Raw genomic sequence first — 20,591 nt, forward strand, 5'->3', positions numbered from 1 at the left:
ACAATGTATTACAGCAGTCAGCACACCATGACCTGCAGGCCACATTCAGTCATGCCCTGTTTTTGTATGACCTCGAAGTCAGGAATGCTTTTTCCGTTTTAAAGAGTTAAAAAGAACAAAGGGGGAGGAGGAGGAAAAGGAGGCTATGTGACAAAGGTACCATATGACTTCACAAAGCCTAAAATATTTACTGCCTTGGTCTTTACAAAACAACATTTGGTGAGCTCTGTATTGGGCTTCCCTGGTAGTTCAGCTGGTAAAGAATCCACCTGCAATGCAGAAGACCCTGGTTCAATTCCTGGGTTGGGAAGATCCCCTGGAGAAGTGGTAGGCTACCCACTCCAGCATTCATGGGCTTCCCTGGTGGCTCAGCTGGTAAAGAATCCCCCTGCAATGCGGGACCCTCTGGGTTCAATCACCGGGTTGGGAAGATCCCCTGGAGAAGGGACAGGCTACCCACTCACTTCAGGCATTTTGAGAACAAGGTAGTGATACTGGCATTCTTTAGAGAGGACTGATGAGCCACAGCACCATGTAAAAGATCCCTAACCCAGGATATATTTTTAATAATGAAGATGAAGAATAGACAGCTCCTAATGTGCCACATCTGTATGTGGACAGGAAAGAGTTAATCACTCAGTAGTATCTGACTCCTTGTGACCCTATGGACTGTAGCCCGCCAGGCTCCTCTGTCCTCGGAATTCTCCAGGCAAGAATACTGGAGTAGGTTTCTATTTCCTTCTCTAGGAGATCTTCCTGACCCAAGAATCAAACTCAGTTCTCCTAGCATTGCAGGCAGAATCATTACCACCCAGGCCACCAGGGAAGCCATATGTGGACTGGAAGCTGTTAGCAAATATAAATCCCCATTGCACTTCAGCAAAGGATCAGGTCCTGGAGCTTATTTGCAAGAATGAGCTCATTTTGCCTTAAGAATATTTACCAACAGCGCTCTCTTCTTCCAGGTCTTTATTTCTGTGTTAGTGATTCTCCTGTTCAACAGTCATCCTGAGTTCTCCCTATCACTCCTACCTCAGTTTCCATTAATTCTTTTCTGCTGAGCACCAACAGATTAGGCAAGTATTGCCAAGAAGGGAATTATGAAGATCATAATTAACAAAGGAGACAGTTGGAGGATTTACAGTGGAGGCTGATCCCAGTCTAGTTTCACTGGGAGACAGCATCGTCTCAATCTCATTTGCCAGTAATTAGCTCTGCCTTTATTGCATTGTAAATACTGCCTTAATTACCAGGCTTCTTAGTTCAGAAGATGGAACTCTGTCGCCTTATTGGATTTCACGTTCTGGCAATCCCTCGTCATCACTGTCGGAGCCTTTGCTGCGCACAATAGATATATGCAAATGCAGCTGGCAATGGCAGAGCGAGAGGATTACAAGGGGCAGAGATGAGCATATGAGAGATGGCACAGTCCTGGAGAAGGGGCCACCTGCCTCTCCCTAATTATCATCCTGATCCCTCTTATCCTGGAGCCTCGGGAGGAATTAGCAAACACAGACAAGGCAACCCTGTTGGGGTAGCCTCTGAAAAGGCTCAAGAAGCTTTTAGATGAGAAAACCATCTTCAGAACTTCCAGGCTACAAAGAGGAAGTAGCCAATAATTAGGCACTAATTAGCATCAACTAGGAAATGGGCCCAGAGGTACAGAGTGCTGCTCCTGCTGCTGCTGCTAAGTCGCTTCAGTCGTGTCCGCCTCTGTGCGACCCCATAGACGGCAGCCCACCAGGCTCCCCCGTCCCTGGGATTCTCGAGGCAAGAGCACTGGAGTGGGTTGCCATTTCCTTCTCCAATGCATGAAAGTGAAAATTGAAAGTGAAGTCGCTCAGTCGTGTCCGACTCTTGGCGACCCCATGGACTGCAGCCCACCAGGCTCCCCCGTCCCTGGGATTTTCCAGGCAAGAGTACTGGAGTGGGGTGCCACTGCCTTCTCCGTGGGTACAGAGTGCAGGGGATGCAAATCTGAGGCTCAGTTTACCCACTCATTCACTGTGGATCTTAGATAAATGATTTCTCTTTTGGACCTCAGCTCTCACCACTGAAAAAAACAGAGTTAGATTATATTCAGACGCTCAGTGAGTCTGGCTTTTTGCGACCCCATGAACTGTAGCCCGCTAGACTTCTCCATCCATGGGATTTCCCAGGCAAGAATGCTGGAGTGGGTTGCCATTCCCTTCTCCAGGGGGTCTTCCGCTCCCAGGGATTGAACCTGGGTCTCCTGCATTGCAGGTGGATTCTTTACCAATTATTCAGGGAAGCTTTGGGGTTAGGTTAAGTGGTTGCATATAACTCCAGATCAAAAACTGCATGGATTTCAAACTTCTATGCGGAATTTCAACGGCAATTTAACTGCAAGGGGGCTGGACAGCCCAGTGCCATTTCCCACCTCAAGCACATGTCCTTCCTTTCCATGTTCTTCCCCATGGTCAGCATACAAAGTATCGTGCAAGTAGAACTAACTGTTGGGTGCGACTCTCAACAAGCACGGGATAAAAGTGGGGGTGGGCGCTCCAGTCTCCCATCTTCTGGGTGGATGACCCTGGGCCACATCAGGCAGCTGCTCAGAAATATCAGAAGACGTGAACTCTGTTGCCTAGAGCAGTGACCTCAATAATGTCCCCCTTCTGTCAGCTTTTCTTCCTTCCTTAGTCCTTCACATCTGCTCCCTAAGATCACCTCCTAAAAAAAAACTCCTTCCTCCCAAGTACCTGTTTCAGATTCTGCTTTCAGGGAACACAAACTAAGATAGCTTTTCAATTTAGAAAACAAAGACATTTAGGTGAGAAGGAAATAATGCAACTAGACTGAGGGCAATGTTCTTTCTGCTGCCCTGGGTATAGATGGACAGCCAACTTGGTTGAGAAGCAGCCCCAGAAGAGACCTTCCTTCTTAGCATCTCATCCAAAAAGATAACACTCTACTAATAGAGAAATATTAACAAACCTCATTATATAAAGGGGGCTTTCCAGGTGGTGCTAGTGGTAACGAACCTACCTGCCAGTGCAGGAGACATAAGAGATGCAGGTTCAATTCCTGGGTCAAGCATTTCCTCTGGAGTAGGAGATGGCAAGCAACCCACTCCAGTATTCTCGCCTGGAGAATCCCAAGGGTAGAGGACCCTGGTGGGCTACAGTCCATAGGGTCCATAGAGTCCATAGGGTTGCAGAGAGTTGGACACAACTGAAGCAACTTAGGACGATTATAAAAAGAATAAGAAATGCCATAAGTGATGGAAAATTATTAGCAACAAAAATAAAAGAACACAAGCTTTGATATCAAACAGACCTAGATATGAACGCTCGCTCTGCCACTTCATGGCTGTGCAGCCTGGATGCAGAAGTTTTTTACAGTTTACTGTGCGCCTGTGTAAGAAATCAGGAATAAATAAACCTAAAATACACTAAGTGAATGAAGTTAAAGTTGCCCAGTCATGTCTAACTCTTTGCAATCCCACGAATTGTAGCCTACCAGGCTCCTCTGTCCACAGAATTCTCCAGGCAAGAATCCTGGAGAGGGTAGCCATCCCTTCAGGTAACCATCCCAGCCCAGGGATGGAACCCAGGTCTCCCGCATTGCAGGTGGATTCTTCACTGTCTGAGCCACCAGGGAAACCCAAGAATACTGGAGTGGGGAGCCTATCCCTTCTCCAGGGGATCTTCCTGACCCAGGAATCAAACTGGGGTCTCCTGCATTGCAGGCAGATTCTTTAAAAGCTAACCTCCCGATAAATGACCATTATCATGTCATCACTATTACCATTGTTATATATAATAATTTTGTGATTGCTATTCAAACAGAAAAAGAAACGTATCATGCCGCAAATGATAACCTCACTCAAAACTGGAGTTTTAGTTACTTTGTGCCCTTTCGAAACAACAGGCAGGGAGTGTTTCTCCCTTCTTTTCTGAGGATTGTAGCACCAAGACACAGGAAAATATAAATGAAAAGGAACACTGCAGATTGTACCCCCTCCCTCTCTCTGCCGAGGACCTGGAGAAGGCCCATTGATGACGCCTGGCACTGAAGCACTTAATTCCCTTGGGTTGTGGACTGACACTCCCAGGGCTGATGGAGACTGAGACAGAGATCCACCCTCCCTGGCTCTCCCTTTCCCGAAACCACCTGTGCCAACTGTTTCGGAATGCATCCCAGATTCTGCAGAAGAAGCAGGCAAGCATCCAGTAATGAATACGCCGGGATGCAAAGCTATGTCAGAAAACCACCCAATCTCAAGGACCTTAAATGTCAGCAGATCTCTCCTACTGAAGCCTTGCCAAGTGGATGCCCTGCAACTCCTGAACACGGCCACGTTCCGAGATGGCCTATTCCATGTTGTGACAGCTCTGACTTCTAGGAAGCTTTATATTCTTTATATTCATCCAAAATATTTTCCCTGTAGCTTATGCTCATCATTTGTTATACTTCTAATCCATTAAGTCATTTAGAATAAAAGTGAAACTTTCCTCCATATGGCAACCCTTGAAAAAATTGGAAACCTCAGTCGCTTCTTCCCTTGGTTGCCATTTCTTTTGGCTAGACAGCTCCATATCTTTCTTCAGTTCTTCATTTATTCCCCATCATTCAGGGAGATCAGGGAAATAACTTGAATGTATCTAAATAGCTAACTGCCTTTGCGATAAAATAATAATAATAGTATGGTTTAATTTCTAAACAAATAATTGAGAATTGGCGGTATGATCCACATAGAGTCCATAAATACATGTCACTTAAAATAAACCGATCGTCCCTCCATCAGGTCTGACCCTCTGTGACCCCACGGCTGTAAACTCTGCAAAACTTCCCCTTCCTCTGACTCTGACCTCAGCAGTTAACATGCAGAATGTGTGTGAGTCACTTAATTGTCCAACTCTGGGACCCCATGGACTGTAGCCCGCCAGGCTCTTCTGTCCTTGGGATTATCCTGGCAAGGATACTGGAATGGGTAGCCATTCCCTTCTCCAGGGGATCTTCCCGAACTAGGGGTCAAACCCAGGTCTCCTGCATCGCAGACAGATTCTTTACTGTCTGAGCCACTTGAAAAGCAGATGGTTATTTAGGAAGAACATGGACTCTGGAGTTAGACCAGCTTGAATTTGAACCTCAGCTCTGCTGCTTGCTTGCTCAGTGACCTTGGACAGATTGTGTAACACCTTTCAGCCTCAGTCTCCTTGTCTGTAAAATGGACTTAAAACACACACCCCAAATGAGAGAAATGACATAAATGTACTCCGGGTGCAGCCTGGCCACATGACACTACAGAAAGAATATGAGCTTGGAGGTTCGATGGAAGAGTTGGAGTCTTGTCTGTGCTACTGCTTATCCCTGAAAATCTGCAGCAGTAACTGAGGTATTCTGAGCCTCTTCTTCACCTGTCAAATGCCAAACAACACTGAACTTGAAAATTTATTGTAAAGATGAAAAAACTATTTGTAATGTGCCTAGAGTAGAGTCTGTTTCTTTAGTTATCCTTATTTTTATTTAAGGTTCTTTTTCCTTTCACTCTCCTTAGAAGATGCAAACCAGGATAACCTCATTTGGGGTTTCAACTGAAGTGGTGGTGGAAGGAATGGGTATTATGAAAAAAAGAGATGTCAAACATAAAAAAAATCCAGAATATCCCTAAAAAGTAAAAAGTTTATGAGAAGTACTTAAAACAATAATGTCAAGACAGTATACATTTTGATTTTTTACATATTTGTATTCAAAAAGAGACCAAGAGAGTTACACCTGTGATACAACAGGATACTAGTGAGTCTGTGTGTTGTTTTTTTTTTTTTTTTTTTTTTAAGTTTAAAACATCAGGAGAGGAATTCACAGGGATGAAGCCAGATCATGTTTGGACCACTGGGAAGAATGTTAAATATTGGGGATGGTGCAAAGAAAAGGCAGAAAGAGCACTTGAAACCTCTATACAGGCTGTGTATATATTCAAAAGGTGTGCCCCTGCCCAACAGATGTAAGAGAAAGATGATTATTATGGGCTTGATGCCAATCCATCACCGCTCCTGGAAAAATATGCCCCAAACACTCATTACTTTTGAGAAGGACTGTCTGAGTGCATGAAAGGCAAATCAGAAGTAACAACCTATTAGGGTAAGGACACGTTGACTTCCAAGTCTAAATTTAAAAGCAACTTTGAAAACATTCAGTGGAAAAGGTGTCCACGATTTCACTTCTGACTGCTTCTTCAGTCTGCTTTGGACCCTGAAGAAATCACTTTTCCCTCTCTCTGCACCTCTGTGTAAGATGTAAGGTGGACTGAGGGTGCACTGGCCAATTTCTGGGCTCCCTTTCAGCACCAACAAATGCTATGTTTCTTTTCTGTCAAAAGTATTCAAGTTTGATTAGCATCAAGAAACCAGCAAATTTCCAGGCAGCTTTCAGTATAGAGCCTGGAATGGTAGAAGCTGAATGAGAATATACGCTTGAATGTGTACTGTTTCAAAATTAAAATCAATCAATGAATGTCTAGGTAATGCTCAAAGTGGTTAGATAACATCTGGTTAATTGAAACCTAAGATGACTTGCAGGATACAGGCTTTTACTACACTGGAACCAGTACAGTCTGACATTCTGATCTAGAAATTCTTGCATTAAACCATGATTTCAGTAAGAACATAAGTGGGTCTCCTCACTTCCTTCAAAAGAGTCTTTGCTCGGTCTTAAAGGTGGCGACAAGAGCTCATGTCCTCTAAGCCAAGAAGGAAGTCTCCGTCTCCTCGTTTACACACATTCCTTCATCCTTCCTCCTTAGTTTCCATCCCTGGCACTTTTTATCATGAGGCAGAGGCTGGACAGGCTCAAGTTTGTGTCTGGTACAGAAAGCAGTGGTAAATCTGGGGGAAGGATTTGGTGTCTGGGGGCCTTAAGGACTTGAATATAAGGCCACCTACACACCGTCCATTCATTTGCTATCTGGAGAAAAATGGAGCCGCTCAGATGCAATATCCTCAGACATGCATCCCTCCTGAAGATACAGCCTGTGCTTGCATGAGCACGTGCTCAGTCTCTTCAGCTCTGCCCGACTGTGCGACCCTATGGACCGTAGCCCGCCAGGTTCCTCTGTCCATGGGGATTCTCCAGGCAAGAATACTGGAGGGGGTTGCTATGCCCTCCTCCAGGGGATCTTCCCAACCCAGGTATTGAACCCATGTCTCTTTACATGTCCTGAACTGGCAGGCAGGTTCTTTTACACTAGTACCAGCTGGGAAGCCTGTGTATACAGCCTAAATATTCAATATTAATGACACCATTACATAATTATTACATGTGATGACAATAAGGATACAGTGATTTAACCACCATACTGGAACACAAACACTGTCCTTCAGCCATATACACATATCATATTGTCATTATGGAGGTCATAACTTGCTTCTTCATGGACTGTTTCCCCAAAGAGATGAGGCTGCTCCGATGCTTTGTCCTCCTGGTCATCACTAGGGAAGTTGGTTACCTTGATGAGTTGCTGAAGGAAGTAAATGCCAAGCCCCTTCCCCTAGCAGGGCGGAAAGGCAGTATGCATCTTGGGCCACCCACTCCCTATATTATGCTTTCTCCCTTTCACCAAATGCCTTTGCCATTCATTCCAGCAACAGAAGGCTGGGGTGGGCCAGCCGGATGGCATGGTGCTGAAATCACTCCCCATAAAAACGTGCCTGCAATGTTACAACAGCTTTGATGCTGTTGTAATGCACCCATAAAATCAAGGAACATATGTAGAGGCAGCTGCTGGTGGCAGCAAAGGAATGTAAAAAATATGGGGCTGTTGAAAAACTTTGATAGATTTTACTGCCAGCCAAGTATATATATTTTTTATGGTCTGCTATGTGAAACTACAAAAAAATGCCATGCTTTTCTTTAGTGTGTTTATTCATTGCATCATTTACAACAAATTTCTGAGAAAAACTAGTAGATTGGATGACTAGTTTTCAAATCAGTGGTTTCTGTTTAGCCTTAAGTAACAGAGAAAAAGAAAAAGGCTTTAATAACTGGCCCTTGGAAGGCAGTGGGGAAGCCCTAGGTATTAGAAAAAAGCTAAGGTCATTCCCCGTAAGTCATTTCCCTACATCACACCCTCTGTATACATCCGGACCCTCAAAGATGGCTTCACAACAGCTTTGATCTGACAAGCAACTAAGTAGGGATATGATAATGAGGGAGGAAAATATCAGATTACTGAAGCCTAAGGGAAGGCTGATGCTGGGAGAGATTGAAGGCAAAAGGAAAAGGGGGAGGTGGAGGATGAGATAATTAGTTAGCATCACCAACTCAATGGATAGGAACTTGGGCAAACTCCAGGATATAGTGAAGGGCAGGGAAGCCCGGCATGCTGCAGTACATGGGATCGCAAATAACTGAACAACAACAACAACAACAAGGGTAGTATTAGTATAAAAATAAAAGGATGCACAAAGCGAATCAATAGGATGTGAAAAGAAAATATTACAACTACCATTACATTTATCTGTATGTAAAATAATAGAGAAAAAAGTATGTTTACTAATATTTAATATATACTCAATGGGAGTGCTCTTATTACTAGCAGGTCAATGCAGGGGAGGACTCAATCCAAAATTCATATACTGCAGCCATGAAATTAGAAGATGATTGCTTCTTGTCATGAAAGCTATGACAAACCTAAACAGTGTGTTAAAAAGCAAAGACATCACTTTGTCAACAAAGGTTCTTATCATCGAGGCTATGTTTTTTCCAGTAGTCACATACAGTTGTGAGAGCTGGACCATAAAGAAGGCAGAGTGCCGAAGAATTGATGCTTTTGAACTGTGGTGTTGGAGAAGACTCTTGAGAGACCCTTGGACTGCAAGGAGATCCAACCAGTCAAAATCTTAAAGGAAATCAACCCTGAATACTCATTGGAAGGACTAATGCTGAAGCTGAAGCTCCAATACTTATACAAACAGCCAATTCATTAGAAAAGACCCTGATGCTGGGAAAGACCGAAGGCAGAAGAAGAGGGTGACAGAGGACATGATTGTTGGATGGTATCACTGATGCAATGGACAAGAACTCGGGCAAACTCTGGGAGTTGGTGAGGGACAGGGAAGCCAGGCATGCTGCAGTGCATGGGGTCGCAAAGAGACAGACTCAACTTGGTGACTGAACAACCATAACATACCAATATATTGGGATGAATTTTCCAAAATTCTTTATTATAAATGTATGACCAAAAAGTTTAGAGACTGCTGAGTTAATAGTACAAAATTCTTTACCTAATACAATGAGAAAAGGCCCAAATTTTCAAGAAATAGTTCTATTTTTTTTAGACCATGAGGCATTTATTGCTTTCTTATTTGCAAAAGTACATTAGTGACTAGTGGCAATGATAAAGAACAGTTGACATCAATGCCATTCAAAAGAGTAATTTAATAAGTAGAATAATGTCCTGAGATAGCCACTAAAATCAAACTTGAAGACTAGGGAAATGATCACTTTTCATGAGAACTGGAATATATAAAATATTAAATGTTTTCTCCATTATGACACTTTAATAACATCACATATACTCTTCATATAGAGATGGGAAATAATTCTTATATGATATAATATATTTTAGAGCATGAGTGAAAAGTGAAAGTGTCAATTGCTCAGTCATGTCCCACTCTTTTACAACTCCATGGATTGTAGCCCGCCAGGCTCCTCTGTCCATGGAATTCTCCAGGCAAGAACAGTGGAGTGGGTAGCCATTCCCTTCTCCGGGGGATCTTCCTGACCCAGGGATCAACCCCAGGTCTCCTGCATTGCAGGAAAACTCTTTACCTTCTGAGCCACCAGGGACATTTTAATCACATCACATACTCTTCATATAGACATAAGAAATAATTCTTATATGATTTGTTTCAGAGCATAAAAGTGTGGCAAATTTCCAAATTATTTTATTTGGCTGGAACCTGTGTCCTCTGGTTGGTTGGCTGGCATATGTTTGTTTTTGCTTTGAATGTAATCCTTCGGTGACTCTCATGTTGACACTAGTTTTATTTTTCCTCACACTTTTTATCCTACTGGCATTTTTAATGGAGATAAGGAAGGCTCAAAATGCACACACCCACAGTGTCCCCTTACCCTGCTCTTTCCAGGACACCATGTAAACCTCCTTGCTGCAAACCACAGTCAGCTTCAGAAGAGAAAAAAACACCAAGCAGCTAGGGTAAAGCCATGACTATAAACTTTAGTACTAGAGAATGTGGTCTAGTTTTAAATAAGCATGGGTTTGATAACAGAAGAAAGTTCCTATTCTGGATCTGCCTTTAACATGGCTGTGTGTTAAGTGGGCAAGTTCGTTACTCTTTCTTAGACACGGTCATCTGTAAAATGTAGATACTTTATACATACCTTAACAGGATTGGTGGTACTAGATAAACGGAAACTATTATCGTGAATATTATAACATAACATTTATTGCCTGTAACATCTGTCCACTGAAGGGCAAATAATTCAGAAGATTTAACATGATCATTATCATCGTTAAAACAAGGTTGGGAAAGGAGGAAGCAGTAGAGGAAAATCAGAAACGCTTGTATGTAGAATGAGAATGAAGGAACTTTACATATGGTCTGATGAATCTCTCTCAGAGAGCTGCTTCGCCCAGCAAGACAAACGAGCTAACACAAGGCTACACAGTCAGGAGCTGCTGCTATCTTTGGGAAGAGACACCGCTTAGCTTAAATCTTTCCAATGGTCTTCAATGATTTAGCTCTTGACCACACAGGGACCAATGAAACAAGCACATTTCCAGTCCTGACTTCGTGGGCTTAGGTGAAAAATCTATTAATAGGCATGAAAGGCCAGATGGACTGGCCAGGGCCTGGAGCACAGAGGTTAGGTTTAGAGAAACCATCTGGGGCTTGTTCTTACGCCTTCGTGAAAAAGCCAGTGAGAGCCCAGAACACAACACAGTCAATTAGTTGGAGGCCTGCTGGTTCTGTCAGCCTTTTACTGATACAGAAAAAGGCTGGTCTGAAGGAGGGAAAGGCTTCGTTAGCTTCTTCTTCCTTTTCTAATTTTAAAAACTGGATACATGTTGGTAGCTAGGAAAGTAAGCAGAGAATTTAGGATTCACCCAGGTACACACTTCCCAGCATGACAGCAGACAGTTTCCAGAACCCCCTCGTTCCATCTGAGGTGTTGTTCCCATAGTAGGGGGTAGGAGAGGTCTGGCTCTGGGTGTTTGCTGGAGGAAAAATCCAAACTACCCATCTGAGTTTGTCAAACACTTGTCTTAGAAACAAGTTGATTCCGTTCAGTATTACCCACCTTCCGGAAGAGTTCATGCTAAGCTCTCAGAATTACTGAGTTTCCAAATGTAAAAATAAAAATCTCCACCATCACAGCAATAGGGAAGAAAGCTTTTAAATGTCAGCTCCTTCCTTACTAGCCATTCGATTTCACACCGGTTACTTAACCATTCTGACCTGCAGTTGCTTCCTGTTAAAGGATGATAATAATAAAAGTGTCTTCATGTTAAAAGATGACTTAAAAAAAGACACAATTTATGTAAGAAAGTTAGCACAGTTCATTCATCCTTTTCATCCATTCATTTTGTCAACATGTATTCACTGGGTACTAACTCTATTCCAGGCACAGACGGCATAGCAGTGAAAAGGTATATAATATACTAGCTTATAATAGGCAACTAAATAACAGCAGCTATTTTAAAAATGCAGAAATTTGGGAAATAGGAAAAATAAAGGAATTTTTTTTAAACCCATAACCCTACTGGCTATAAATAAACAATTTTAGTATTTTTTATATAATTCTTTGCTTTGATTTATTTTGAACAACACTGATCTAGATAAAGCTAAACCTAAAAGAGTATAAAGCAACTACAAACAGTGGACTTTCTATGAGAATATGTTATAAGCAATATTTAGAAAATGCTTACTGCTAATTTTATATTTTATTAGGTGCTAACATAGGAACATGATCAGATTTTTAGATTACGAGGGTAGGTATTTTAACTTTGGAATAAATGAAACAAAATTTTATAATTTTGGGCAGACAGATCTCATTTTGAATCTAGCCTCTGTCTCTAACTAGCTGTGTGATCTTGGGAGATTTTACTTCTCTAAGATTCAGATTTCTCATCTTCAAATTTAGTTAAGTTTCTATATATGATCTAGTTATTACCAATGTCTAAAAGAATACAAGCTTTTGTTATTTTATGAAATTGATAAATGTCTGCCTCTAATTTTACGGTGGACTTAATGACATTTCTGTAGATAGAATATTAAGGTGTATGCTTTGAACGAAGGAGCCAAGAAGAAAAGTAAGTATATCTTAAATGACTTTATATTGAAAACAAAATGATACCATAGAATATGTCAAATTTATCTACTGGAGAATTTTTCATTCTCTCCTAAAAAATATTTTCAGGTATAACTAAACTGAAACCAATCAGTAATCACACCTTTAAAAAAAAAATGAAAATAATGTCTTTGTGAATTTTTGAACCTGCAAGAGATTTCAAGTTACAGAAGTAAAAGATTGAATTTTCATGTTTGTTTGTCTCTTGATTGGTTTTGCTATTAATTGATTTAATTTTCATTATTTTTCCAACCTGTGTCTTAGTCCCCAGATATACATGCCCTTGGTTTAGATGAAGTAGAGGCTGGTTAAAAGTAACTGGAGAAGTATGCTAAACTACCCATTTAAGGGACAACGTTCAGTCACAGAGAGAAGCAACTCATAACTGAAGGTGTCCTAGATTGAGACCTCTTCCTCCCTTTTCTTTCTCTTAAGACAGTGGCACATATACACAATGCAGTATTATTCAGCCATTATAAAGAATGAAATAATGCCATTTGCAGCAACATGGATAGACCTGGAGATTATCACACGAAGTAAAGTAAGTCAGAGAAATACACATATCATATATCACTTTATGTGGCATTTTTAGAAAATGATACAAATGAATTTGTTTACAAAACAGAAATAGATTCACAGACTTAAAGAATGAACTTATGGTTACCAGGTGGGAAGGACAGGGTAGGGGAGAGACTGAGAGTGTGGGATTGACATGTCCACACCGCTGTATTTAAAATAGATAATCAACAAGGACCTGTTCTGTAGCACAGTCTGCTCAATATTCTCAATAACCTAAATGGGAAAAGAACGTGAAAAAGAATAGATACGTGTATAGGTATAACTGAATCACTTTGCTGTACATCTGAAACTAACACAACATTGTTACTCAACTGTTCTCCAATATAATATAAAAATTTTTTAAGAAGACAGGCATAATAATAATAGAGACAGAGATAAAGACAATAATACCCATCTACTTCTGCTATCCAAATTTCCTTTCCTATCATTGTTGCGATATATCCAATTTTTAACCTTATGACAGAAAATATGATATTTGCTCAGCCAGATATCAGGATAATTTAGGTTCCTTCCAATTCTATAATAGTAGGAATTCTAGAAATTTTTTTATTCTGCATTATCTCCTATTTAGACCATGAAACTGTCCCTCAGAGTTCTCACCACCACACCCTGGAGTCCACCTTTGTATTCCTAGAATATATTCAGGTTGGCAATTTATTTTAAAGCACTGTGGTTTACTGCCCTAACTTGTGTCTTCCCACCTAGGGTGTTCATGCTTGAAGGGTAAGACCGTAACTTTCATTTCTCTTCTGTGCTCCACGGCACAGGGCGCTGAGCCGCTTTGATGAATTGACAGTAGTAGTATAAGAATCCCTGGGGTCAGGAGGCCAAGTTTGTGTGGCATGTGTGCATACAATATAAAGAGGGAAACCAGGGCATTCAATTTGCAATTCTTGCTGGAAAAAAATTTAAAATGTTAGAATATTAAATGTTAAAAATTTAAAATCTTAAAAAATTTAACGTTTTTTGGTAAAGCTATGTTAGATAAAAGACAAAATGACTCTCAAAGTGTGACTCATTTCCTGCTGGAAGAGTCACCAGTTGATTCAAAAATCCCATTCCTCTCCTCAGTTCTTACAAATGAGTGTTGCACAATCTAAGACTTTCTTTCTTCCATTAAGGTCAAGTCTCTTTACTAGTGAATATCTAAGCAAGGTATCAAGTGAAAGTGAAAGTCGCTCAGTCATGTCCGACTCTTTGCAACCCCATGGACTATACAATTCATGGAATTCTCTAGGCCAGAATACTGGAATGGGTTGCCGTTCCCGTCTTCAGGGTATCATCCCAATCCAGGGACTGAACCCAGGTCTCCCGCATTGCAAGCAGATTCTTTACCAGCTGAGCCACCAAGGAAGCCCAAGCAAGGTATCAAAAGCTATGAAATTAACCTCCATAAGCTAAAATTAATGTTTTACTTGAACATACTAAAGAATTCAATTAAATATTTTATAAAAGCAAAGAAGGAAAAACAGCGTCCTCCCACTGGAAGTGCATTTACCATGGATACAGGCATGTGTAGACACAAGTACATTATTGGAATTTTGCTTCAAAGTGTGATTGGTCCAGGTGGATCTTGAACCCTCCAATATCCTAAGCAGGAAAAAGGTTAAAAGGAAAACATGATGCTAAGACCCATCTGTATCCTAGTTTAGATCACAGCCTTTGTAGAAATGCCCACCCCACCATTATCCACTGAAATGTCTATGAACCAGACAATACTAGAGTCAGCAGTAGCATAAAGAAAAACCATCATATATTGCTGTTGAGAACGTAAAATGATGCCACAACTTCAGAAAACTTTTAGCAGTTTCTTTAAAAGTTAAACACACAGTTATCATGTGATACAAGAATTCCACTCCTAAGTATTTACCCAGGAGAAGTAAAAATATATGTCTATACAAAGACTGTTCACAAGTGTTCATAGCAGCATTATTCACAATAACCCTAAAGTGTAAAGAATCCAAATTTCTATCAATTGGTGAATAAATGAGCAAAATATATATCCATACAATGGAAAACTATTTGGCAATAAAAAGCAACAGGAATACTGATACATACTAAAACATGATGAGCTTCAAATACATCATGCTCAGTGAAAAAAGCAAGATATAAAAATGCACACGTTATATGATCCATGTATATAGAACATCCAGAAATGGAAAATCTATAGAGACTGAAACAGTGGCTGTCTAGGTCTGTGGGTAGAAAGGGAGAGTGGGCAGGAGGTTTCTTTATAGGTTGATAGAAATGTTCTACTTAGATTGTGATGATGGCTATACAGCTCCATCTATACCCTCTTGATATACTAAACCCACATCCAGATTTACCAAGAAATGAAAGGAGGGTGAGGTGATTCATTGTGATAGAAATGTGTTAGAAGATGGCTAACTTTAAATTTCTTCCAAAGAACTATTAACACATCATTAGATTTCTATAAGTCCCATTAGCACACGATTTCAGAGGGACCACCTGTTGTACAAAGAGAGGCCACCTGTGCCGGTCAAGGAGTTATGTTAATTTGCGAAGACCTCAGAGGCTTGTTTTCAATTAGTTTAATCCCTAACATGCTTTGATTTCCTCGGTGTGAGCCAGCCCATGAGATGACTCGGCACTTCCCTGAAAGAGATGCCCAGAATTTCTACTTTAAGACAAAGGAGGAGAGTAGCAAGTGTAAAAACTGGAAGTCAGGAAATTAAGTGACTCAGTGCTAAGATCTCATGGTAGACCAGAAGTTTTAGGAATAGCAACAGACACAAGACCCAGACTGGCTTAGTCAAGAATACGACATTCTATGCCAGGACACATTTTATATCAGGGTCAATCGTCTTTCCAAGGTATGTGTATGAAGTCAGCTTCTTCTGAGTTCTGGGATGCTAAGAGGCTAATTCTCAAAGCCAGATAAAGTAAAGAAGTGCAGTTGTTCCCATCACCCATCCCAGGCACCAGCACACCTAACCTTGAATATTTCTACTTTTGATTCTGAACCCCACAACCAGAGTTCACTCCCTCCCTCCCCAATGTATATAACCTAACTACTAATCAAGTCTGATTATTTAAAAATTATTGGACTTCCCTGGTGGTGCTGTGGATAGGAATGTGCCTGCCAATGCAGGGGACACGGGTCCAACCCTTGGTCAGATGGACTCGGTCACAGGCCTTGGAGTAAACTAAGCCCCTGTACCACAACTACCGAGCCCGCACTGCAGAGCCTGTGCCCACAACTAGAGAAACCACCACAATGGGCGCCCACGCACCACGATGACGAGTAGCCCCCCGCTCGCCGCCACCAGAGAGAGTCCAGGCAAAGCAGCAAAGACCTGGTGCAGCCCCAAGTACCTTAACTGATTTCAACTACTGGAAAAAATTTCAAGCACACGCAAAAGTAGAATACTCCTGTAATAAATATCAATGTACCTAACTTCTGGGTTTAACAATTATCATCTTCTGATTTCGAAATATGTTTTACCAACTCTTACTAACAGACTCACTTATGATAGTAGAAAATTGGAAACAATCTAATAGCACAATAATGGAGTATGTGATTTTAAGAAACCATGTGATGCATCCACATAACAGAATATAATGTGGCCATTAGAAATGATAACTTAGCAAACAAGATGACATATGAATATGCACATGAAAAAATTACAGATGAATATGCCAATGAAAATATAGCAACTCTTGAACAATACTGCCAAATTATGCTCTGGGAAAATATTGTTACTCATGTCAGAAATACATGAGGGTCCATTTCCATGAATACTCACTAGAACTAAATATTATTAATTTTTAATGAATGTGACTTTGCCATATTTCATTTTAAAGTATTATTTGAACTTTGGGTACCCCCTTTGGTGGAACTCCTACCATCAGCATGGGTCTTCTATTCCGAGGGGTCACCCCCCTGCTCCCTGACCTACCCCCACATTTTGTAATTTCTCAGACCCGGGTCGGGCTGTGATATTGGTCATCCCGCAGCTCCTGGCTTCAGGTCCAGAGTAACTTCCACTATACCCAGTGACCTTCTCTATAATCATTCTTAACCTCACTTAATTTTTAAACAGCAAAGCATTACCATGCCACAGTTTTTTAATACCAACTTCCAACTGATATTAGGAGCACATTTTGCTGCATGATGTTGGGTCACCTTTTATATTGGATGAGAGGGGGCGAAGGGCAGACCAGAGTCACTGCAAACTACAGCCAGCATCAGACTCACAACATGCGCCAGAGGATGCTAATATGTGACATGGTTTTAGAACCTGTGATGATAAACAGTAAATAAACAGTTCCTTATCATGAACTGACTGAACGATGGCATGACAAATCCTAAACTTGAGTGTGTGGACATCTGAACTCTACTTATCAGGCTCTGTCCACACCAGAACAAATCATCTAAGATTGTAAATTACATTTTCTACCCCTCTCCCTCCTTCGCCAGTGTCAATACATCAACTTGAACTCATCAATGCTGGATTTTATGAGAGCTAAGAATTGTTTGTTGTTGTTTTTTTTTCCCCTCACCATGACATGTGGTGGACCCAAAGGGGAGTATAGATAAATTTCACCAGAGGATGAAAGAGTGCCATTCAAGAAACAAGACTTATTTCCACGTAAGATATTATTAAAAAAGAGACTGTAGTTACCATTTTCTCTCTGATTAGTGGGTTCAAGATGAAATGTGGTTTGGTTTGAGAAGAAAAATCAACACAAGCTTACCAGCTCTGCACAATGCAATTAATTTATTAAACTAATCTAGGTATCAGCTATTTTTCATATACTACTTCCCAGACACAAAGGAATCAGATCTCTGACAGCATAATAGTAAGAACACTACCTCTGGAGTCAGAAAGGTTCACATTCTGCCTTATTACCTGGATGATTCCAAGCAAAGTGCATACTAGGCTTCAGTTTCCCCATCTATAAAACGGGGATAATGATATCCCATCTCATAAGAAACCTAATCATGTTGTCAAGAATTAAATGTGGTTAGTATTAATTAAAGCATGTAAACCTTGCCTATAGTTCTGAATAGGTAATTATAGGTAAGGTATTCAGGACGCCAGGATTTGTTAGGAAAGAGCATAGCAATTTTATTTTACGGATAGGAAAACCTGAACATAGGACAGGAGTGACTTATTGCACCAGATTTTTACTAAGATTTTCAATGGGGCTAATGCTTGATTCTGTAACATAAAAGGGAGTTGCTGAGCCCACAGCTGTTAACACCAAGGAGATGGGTAAAATGAGACCCAAAACAAACCCACCCTCTACTCTCAGCCGTATTTCCTCCTTACAATGTTTCAGCATCCTTCTTCCATTCCTTCCCATGATCCTGTGTCACTGGATCAAATAAATACTAAGGTTTATAAACGTAAAGTCCAATGGAAGTAGGAATCATTGAAGATACTCACCCACTAATTTTTACTTTATTCTTGTTTTTGAAAGTTTGCTTGGATTCAGTATTTCATTCTCTTGTCAATTTCTGGATCCTGGAACCAATTCTGTTCACTTACTTCACACCATTATGGCCTGAGAGAAGAATGTAATAAAGTCATAAACATACTCTATTGATAATGGGGCCAAAACCACCAAACAGGAAAGAAAAATTATTTTCATCAAATTGAATAAAAACGCCAAGGATGCATTTTGCTAGTACATTACATGTGAGTGTGTGTGTGCCTCTGTCTTTCTTCCTGGAGAAAAAGATGAGAAAAGTATTGAAAGATGAACTGTTTCCTCCCTATATTTTTTTGTGATAACTTTAAGCAGTTCTCAATAAACTATAAGTAAGCTAAGTACAGGAACGCACAAAAATGATTGCTAAGTGACCAAGTGGGGCTTATACCAGAATTCAAGGTTGTTTTAACAATTTAAAAAAATCAACTACCAGAATACTGTATTAGAATATAGGGCAAAATGCACAGACATCTTGATAAATGTAAAAAAAAAAATAGCATTTGCAAAATTCCACACCTATTCATCAATTCTTAATGAATTGATGCTTTTAAACTGTGGTGTTGGAGAAGACTTTCGAGAGTCACTTGGACTGCAAGGAGATCAAACCAGTCAATCCTAAAGGAAATCAACCCTGAATATTCACTGGAAGGACTGATGCTGAAACTCCAATAATTTGGCCACCTGACACAAAGAGCTGACTCATTGGAAAAGACCCTAATCTGCTGGGAAAGATTGAAGGCAAGAGGAGAAGGGGATGACAGAGGATGAGATGGTTGGATGGTATCAGTGAATCAATGGACATGAGTTTGAGCAAACTCTGGGAGATGGTGAAGGACAGGGAAGCCTGGTGTGCTGCATTCCATGGGGTTGCAGAGTCGGACACAACTTAGTGACTGAACAACCACAAATCTAGAAATAGAGAACACTCCTACAACTGAATAAAGAGCACCTATGGAAAAGCCACAATTAGCGTCACATTTGATGATGAAATGTTTGATTGTTGTTGTTCAGTCACCCAGTTGCTCAGTTCTTCAGTGCTCAGCTTTCTTTATGGCCCAACTCTCACATCCATACATGACTACTAGAAAAACCATAGCTTTGACTATACAGAGCTCTGTTGGCAAAGTATTGTCTTTGTCTTTTAATATGCCATCTCGGTTTGTCATAGTTTTTCTTCCAAGGAACAAACATCTTTTAATGTTGGATAATTTCTCCCTAAGATCAGGACCAAGACAAAGAGGCCTGTTCTTATTCTAGTCAACATAGTACTAGAGGTTCTGATTAGGACAATCCAGGAAAGACAATGAAATAAAAGACATACACACTGGAAAAGAAGAAGTAATCCTACTTGCAAACAACATGAGTCTGCATATAGAGAATCCTAAGAAATCTACTAAAAATCTATTAGAACTAATTAAAAAATGCTGCAAGGTGGCAGGGAACAAGATCAATACATAAAAATCAATTATATATCTATATACTATCAATGAACAATCTCAAAATGAAACTAAAGAAACAATTTCATTACAACAGGATCAAAAAGAATAAAATGCTTAAAAATAAACAAAAGAAGTACAAAATTCATATTGTGAAAACTCCAAAACACTGCTAAAAGAAATTAAAGATCTAAGTAAATATGAAGATGCCTACATTCTGAAATCCAAAGACTTAATGTCAAGATGGCAATATTCATATTAATTTACTGATTCAATTCAATCTACCAAAACTTAGCTGACATTTCTCAGAAACTGACAAACTGATACTCAAGTCTATAGAAATACAAAAGACCTAGAGTACTCAAAACAATTTGGAAAAACAATATTGGGTCTCATAATTCCCAATGTCAAAACATATTAGAAGTGTATGGCAAGCAGGACAACTTGATACTAGCCTAAGTGTGGACATTTAGATCAGTGGAATATAACTGAGAGTCTAGAATTAAACAACTGCAATGATCATCAATTGATTTTTGACCAAAGTGCCAAGACAATTCAATGGTTGAAAAAATGAGTCTTTTCAAGAAATGGTGCCGGTACAACTACATATCCATATGAAAAAGAAAAAAAGCTAGACCTCAGTTTTCACAAAAGTTAACTCAAAACAGATGAGAACACTACCAGTCAGAGCTAAAACTATAAAACTCTCAAAAGGAAATAAATATAGGAGTAAATTTTCGTGACCTTGGTCTTCATAGAGATGACACTAAAATTATG

The sequence above is a fragment of the Cervus elaphus genome, chromosome 1 (assembly GCF_910594005.1).
Source record: "Cervus elaphus chromosome 1, mCerEla1.1, whole genome shotgun sequence".
NCBI classification, from domain to species: Eukaryota; Metazoa; Chordata; class Mammalia; order Artiodactyla; family Cervidae; genus Cervus; species Cervus elaphus.